The 7,008-nt window shown below is 40.4% G+C and overlaps 1 long non-coding RNA gene across 1 annotated transcript; it reads left to right on the forward strand.

Annotated features, from left to right (window-relative positions):
* The first annotated feature begins 473 nt into the window (after positions 1-473).
* LOC118159662 lies at positions 474-3,048 on the forward strand. The gene is made up of 4 exons (XR_004747195.1): positions 474-517; positions 862-987; positions 1,916-2,079; positions 2,970-3,048. It is a non-coding gene; the product is annotated as an uncharacterized LOC118159662 (long non-coding RNA).
* The last annotated feature ends 3,960 nt before the right edge of the window (positions 3,049-7,008 follow it).

A 7,008-nucleotide genomic window follows, 5' to 3' on the forward strand; every position in this document is an offset into this window, starting at 1 on the left:
AATTTTTGTGTCAGAAGCTGATCTAAAACACTGCTTACTGCCTTTCAAAGTAGTATCTTATTTGTAAGGTCATGTAAGCCTCAACAACCAACCCACCCACCCCCCCTAAAAAAACCACCATAACAGTAGTGGAAGAGAGAATCGGAATGCCTTCTCTGTTTCCCTCTCATAAGCAAAAGTAAATTAAATTATTATTTACTTAACTTAGGCAGCTTTAAAAATCATCGCATTACAGCAGCATTTGAAATTCTGTTTTAAAAAGTCATTTATGCATATAGCCCTCTAAATGTGGCACAGTAGTTGATACAATTTTGCAGGCTGCTTTTCCTAAGGTAGCTGCACTTTCTGGTTACTTACAATTGGCACCTTGGCTTAATTCTCACTTTAAACAACTGTTGTTTGATTTGTAGGTACTCTCCAGAGCAGCTCACAGGACAGAGAATTAGCGTGTTCTCATATGGCTCTGGTTTTGCTGCTACACTGTATTCCATCAGAGTTAGACAGGTTGCCACTCCTGGTGAGTGAAAGGAAAAGATTCTAATTAACTCCTTTGCACAGCTAGCCTCTAAATGCTTTGTTACATTACCTACCAGCCTAAGTAAACCTGTAGAACAGTGCTTAATGACAGTAAAGTTGAAGACATTCCAGCTCCAGGGAATGTTTTAAGTGTCTCCTTGCGCAAATAGATAATATTTTTTTAAAATGCTACAAGTGTTTTGCTCAAGTAATTGGGAATATTTGTAACTAACTAGAAGTTTAATTTCTATAACGCAAAATATTTTGAACGGTCTTGAAATGTTAACTTGCTAGTGTGCAGCTCTCAGTATGTCTGCTACCTTACATGATGGGTTTATGTTGTAGGTTCTGCATTGGACAAAATAACTGCCAGCCTTTCTGATCTTAAAGCAAGACTTGACTCAAGAAAACGTATTGCACCTGATGTCTTTGATGAAAACATGAAGATTAGACAGGAAATGCATCATTTAGGTAAGAACTTAATAAATATAAATCATTCCTAATCCTACAGCAAAATATTTATTACTTAATTTGTATGAATTTAATTAAATGATTTGGGAGTAGAATGAAGAGAATGTCCAACTCTTTCTACTTCTGTATAGGTTGTAAAGTGTTTTTCTATACCTTGTATTCATTGGCCTTATGTGGCTGAAATGAAAATGCAGACTTGGTCTTCCTGTCTTACAACTTCCAAACTGCAAAATGTGAAAGGCCTGTGTTGCATAAAACTCTCACCAGGAACCAACTAACAGTATGTTACTGTGAAATGTGTTTATTTGATTCGTGTCAGTATGGAACAATGCTAGGGCCGCATGATGAAATATAATCTCCTATTTAAGAAAAACAGTGATTAGTGTACATAGTTCTTGTATCATGCAAAGGAATGATCCAGCAATCTGTGTAAATAGAGGGTTTGAAGGGCGAACATTGAGACTCTAGTCTGGGAGATAAGAGGACCAAGGAGTTTTTTTTAGGAAACTGCAGACTTTTGCATGGGACGCTGCACAAGCCTCTGATAACCAGCAAAGAGATCCACCAAATAAGGAGAAAGGGGGAGTTGAAGGACGACCAAAGGACAAAGCCTGGGAGGAAGACTACGAGCCTTCAGCACAAGAGACCCCCAGAAAGACCACCAGAGACTGCTACGCATGCGTCCAGAGAGGGTTTGGATTCCAGGAACTAATTGTAATAACCCCGCCTTTTCTAGGAATAGTGATGAATATGTATTAGTCTAGGAGCATAAAAATCAGACACCTGATGTAACAGGTGTGCGTCCTGGTAGAGCAGAGACTCCCGGTGCACCCAGGGCTGTTTGCTTGCCTCTATTCGCTTAATAAATCACAAAAATCCTATTTGGGACTTAATCATTTATCACATTACTGTTTTTTTTAAAAAACAGCCAACTATATTCCACAGTGTTCAGTAGAAGATCTCTTTGAGGGAACACGGTACCTTGTACGTGTGGATGAAAAACACAGAAGAACTTATGCACGATGCCCACTCATGGGTGATGGACTCCTGGAGGTAGGAGTTAAAGTTGTCCACCCAGGCATTGTTTGTGAGGTGAACACTGTGCACTCTTTTAAAGTTTGATATAAAAGTTGGAATAATTTGTGTTGTCGGAAAGGGAGACGGTCCCGGAGTAACGATGCAACCTCAATGCGAGTATAATCGTCCTCCTCCATTGCATGCTCTAACAGAGTATATATAGGCAACTAAGTACAGCACGCGCCGACAACAACTTATCATTGGTCTAGCTTCTCCGTGCACTTGTCTCTAGCTTGTTTCCTCATTATCTCTAATTCAGGGACGTGGGAAACAGCGCAAAGCCATCTGCGAATTCCTTTCCCACATTGTGTTTGTCTTAGCATGTACATGTCTGTTAAAAGAGGAAGGGGTTTAATGAGTTACTTCAATGCTTTGTTAAAATATGTAACATACAAATCAGAAGTTTTAAAAAACTTGAACATGGGATTTTTAAAAGTATGTTTCATCATAACAAGAATGAAGCAAGAAACAGGACGAGGGGGAATGGGCTAAAGTTGCGCCAGGGGAGGTTTAGGTTGGATATTAGGAAGAACTTCTTTACTGAAAGGGTTGTTAGTCACTGGAATAGGCTGCCCAGAGAAGTGGTTGAGTCACCATCCCTGGAGGTCTTTAAAAGACGTTTAGATGTAGAGCTTAGGGATATGGTTTAGTGGAGGACTTGTTAGTGTTAGGTCAGAGGTTGGACTAGATGATCTTGGAGGTCTCTTCCAACCTAGACTATTCTGTGATTCTGTGATTCTGTGATTCACATAATCAGTTTGCATGAAGCAAACTGATTTTAATGACTTAAGACCAAGCTGTCCAGTGTAACATGAATATTGTTTGAGAGTTGGACTGGCCATGAAGTATGAATGTACACGAACTAGAAAACTGCATTTAATTTCTCTTTTTCCTCCTCTTCTTAGCACATCCCAAGCCCTGCTAAGAAAGTGCCAAGAATCCCTGCAGCAACAGAATCTGAAGGCATTACTATTGCCACTTCCATAGGGGAGCATTAAGATACCCCTGTGATGTAGGGAATGGAAAAAGGTGTGAGGGTAGGGTGAAAGAGAGAGAGGATTACAGTAGTACTGTAGCAGTAGTTTCATTGTACGTTAGTACTTAATTGGAGCATGGAAAAACTGTTTAAACCCCTGTGGTGGTTTTACTGTGCTAGGCAGCTGAACACCACAACCACTCTCTCACTCCCCCTCCTTAGATGAGGAGGGGAAGAAGTAAAGGAAAGAACAACTCACTGGTTGAGATAAGGATAATTTAATTAAAGGGAAAAAATAATTATTAAGGAAAGATTATTATTAATTAAACAATTTAACTAAAGGGAAAAAAGGGAAAGGGTAAAAGGGAGGGGGAAAAAAAACAACAACAACACCAACACCCAACAACAAGTAAAGGCTATGTGGAAGTGCAGAGGAAAGAAATTACTCTCTACTTCCCACAAATGAGAGATGCTTGACCAGTCCTTGAAGCAGGGCCTCAACACACGTAGCTGGTGTTCGGGAGGACAGACGTTTTCTCAACGAGAGCCCACCCCTCCCCTCTTCTTCCTTTTTCCACCTTTTATTGCTGAGTGTGACATCATATGGTATGGAATATCCCTTTGGTTGGTTTAGGTCAGCTGCCCTGATGATATTCCTTTCTCACTTTTTTGCCCACCCCCTAGGAGGGTTAGAGAGAGTCCTGATGCTGTGCCAGCACTGCTCAGCAGCAGACACAATGCTAGTGTGATACCACTGCTGTTCTAGCTACAAGTGCAGAGCTCAGCACTGTATGGGCTGCTGCAGGGAAAGTTAATATCCCAGCCAGACCCAGTACAAGTCCTTGAAAGGATTTCTCATAATACGGTGTGCTGATACTTATATATTTTCAGAACATGAAAATCATTATAATATACTGGAGATGGAGGGACTTCTTAGGGGCTTTGTGGATTTCTTAACATATATGAATTTTTTTTAATTGCTGAGTAGTAGCTGGAGTCTATCACAAGATCTTTATCCACAGGAAAAAAAAAAAAAAACTGTTAACTTGTGCTCAAAAGTGTGAGGCAAAATAGTCTGGGCTTTTAATATTAGGGTTCTCAGTGCCTTAATGTTAGGGTTCTCTAGTGCCTCAGTGCAGTCTTCTGAATACTGCATTTCTCTTTCCCTTTATCATCTTCCATTTCTTCTCCCAATCTACCTCTCCTCACCTCATTGCTTTGGGAAAGGTATAGAACCAAGTAACATTCATTACTGAAATAAAATATATATCTGCTATCAAAAAAAAAATGGATCAAGAACCATTAGGCTGACAGTCATGTGTGTGCCCCCCCCCCCAACTCTGTAACCAACTATTATGTAACCAACTAACCAATTACTATGTAATTACACAAAAGAATCATTTTGTGTGTTTTATACCTGCGTTATTATAAATCACAGCAGCCTGGAAGGAAAGAGGAATGAGGAGGGAGATATAGTTGTTCTTCTAAGGAATAAAAAGGGTATATTTCTTGATTTGGCACCTTTCAGGAATATTTAACTGTAATAGAAATATTTAAGGCAGCAGAATTTTCAAATAAAACTTTTAGATATTATGAAGCTGTTTTAGTTGGCAAACTAAGAAAGGTCACTTTGTCTGGAACTCTAGCCTCTCACTATTCTTTATATAATACATTGCTAAGAGACTATTTCTAACTTTGAATTTGGTTTTGTATTTTGAAGTCATTCTCACTATTGGTGATGTCGTAAGAGTCGGGTCTTTTTTTGTTTTTCTTCCCCTCCCAACATGCAAGCTAAAAGCTATCAATTTTACAGGTGGTAGATATACAGTGCTAATGGGGAGTCTATTGTGGTAGATTTATAAAACCTGGACTGGAAATTGACTATGACATGAGCCTTGTAAGCTTGTAATACATATATTTAATTGAGCTAATGTACAGAATTAAATTTTGTTGATTTTTATTTGTTTGATAATTCAACAAAGATACATTATCTAATATAAAGTAGCAAGAAATAATTAATCTGTTTAAATCACAATCTTTTTTTGTGTAATGAAGTTTTTGTATTATCTGTCACTCACTATGACTTAGTAACTTGCTGTATTTGTAGAGTCAAGCCTTGGTAAAATAGTTGTTTATTATAAATTGATACTAATGTTTGTTCTGTTGAAAGTAGTGGAGCAATGATGCATGAAGATATCATTTGCAAGTATTTTGGTATAGGTTGCCCTCATTAAATTTATTTCAGCACCAGGAAAAAAAATGTCATGGAACAAAGGCTGTTGATGGCAGTGGACAAGCCAAGAATTGAGATACTGGCACAAAACGTTAACCACAGGGACCTCACTGTCTGTGAGGCTGATTCTTAATTAAAATAAAGTTTGAGATATTTGAAACCTGTTGGAGTACTGTTGACTTGTTGGGTTTCAGGATGCATTTTTTTTTTGTTAACAACAAAGAAAGAGGAAACTGGCCTTGTGAAAACCCAAAGTTTTGAGATCTCAAGCTGTGTGAACCTCCTGGATCTTTCTCTTTAATATCATTCCATTTCACAATCATTCCATCATCACAATCTTCACAAACTTGACTTAACACCAAAAAGAAAAAGAATTCCCCACACCAAAATAAACATAATGTTATCACAACACCGACGAGGTGGACAATTTACACACATATCACCCCTTGTCCCTTCACGACACTAACATGAAAAGTATTCCTTCACAATTACTGTTTTCATAGATTCTTCACAATTATTACATTCATAAAAATCATCCAGTCCATGTTTTGCCTGTTACTTCTCTCGACTATCATCCTTATCTTAAATTCCTTGAGCCCTATGTTGGGCGCCAAAAAGGACTGTGGTGGTTTTACTCAGGTGGGCAGCCGAGTTCCACCACGACCGCTCTCTCACTCCCTCCTCCTCAAAGAGGAAGGGGGAGAAAAGACAACACAAAGAGCTCGAGGTTTGAGATCAGAATGATTTAATTAAAGGGAAAGGGAATGGAAAAAAAAAAAAGCGTGGAAGCACAGAAAAAAAGGGAAAAAATGTTATTCTCTACTTCCCATCAACGAGCGATGTTCAGCAACATCCTGGGAAGCAGGGCCTCAAAACATGTACCGGTTGTTCAGGAAGACAACCCCACGAGAGCCCCGCTTTTTATTGCTGAGTGTGACATCATGCGTTATCGAATATCCCTTTGGTTGATTTAGGTCAGCTGCCCTGGTGATGTCCCCTCCCCATCACTCACTCACCCCCAGCCTGCTGGCTCTTGGGGGCTTGGAGGGAGTCCTGATGCTGTGCCAGCACTATGCAGCAATAGACACAACACTACAGTGATACTAGTGCTGTTCCAGCTACGAGTGCAGAGCACAGCACTGTGTGGGCTGCTTCAGGGAAAGGTGACTCCATCCCAGACAGACCCAACACACCTGCCACCAGTGGGGGACCCATGTTGGAGATGTTTGCTGCTCACAGATTGACCCTGTAGTACAGACCCATATTGGAGCACTTCTTGAAGAGCTGCTGTCTGTGGGAAGCCAGCATAGGATCAGTTCAAGATGGCATCCTGTTGGAGGGACCCTACATTGTAGCAGGGGAAGAGGGTGACCAAGGGAAACCTTGGGCCAGTCCGAGCAGGACAAGATGTAAATAATGTGCTCTACACTGCAGCTGGGGAGAATTGCCCCACCCAGAGCCTCTCGCAGAAAGAGCCCAGTGAAACTCGAGGTCAACCCCTAGGGTTTTGGAGGCGGGGATACAGAGGATCTGAGGACTGCCACGCTCCAACCAAAAAAAAAAAAAAAAAAAAAAAGAGATACTGGCAGTGTCTGAAGGGGTTTCATCTGCTTCAGAAGTGGTTGGTACTGAACCACAGCTACTCCTGGCAGCACAGTTGCTGGTGCTGGGCTGGCTGTTCAAAGGGTGGGTCCCCTCTACACATTATACAGCTGATACTACGTTGGAGTAAATT

The sequence above is a fragment of the Oxyura jamaicensis genome, unplaced genomic scaffold (assembly GCF_011077185.1).
Source record: "Oxyura jamaicensis isolate SHBP4307 breed ruddy duck unplaced genomic scaffold, BPBGC_Ojam_1.0 oxyUn_random_OJ71499, whole genome shotgun sequence".
NCBI classification, from domain to species: Eukaryota; Metazoa; Chordata; class Aves; order Anseriformes; family Anatidae; genus Oxyura; species Oxyura jamaicensis.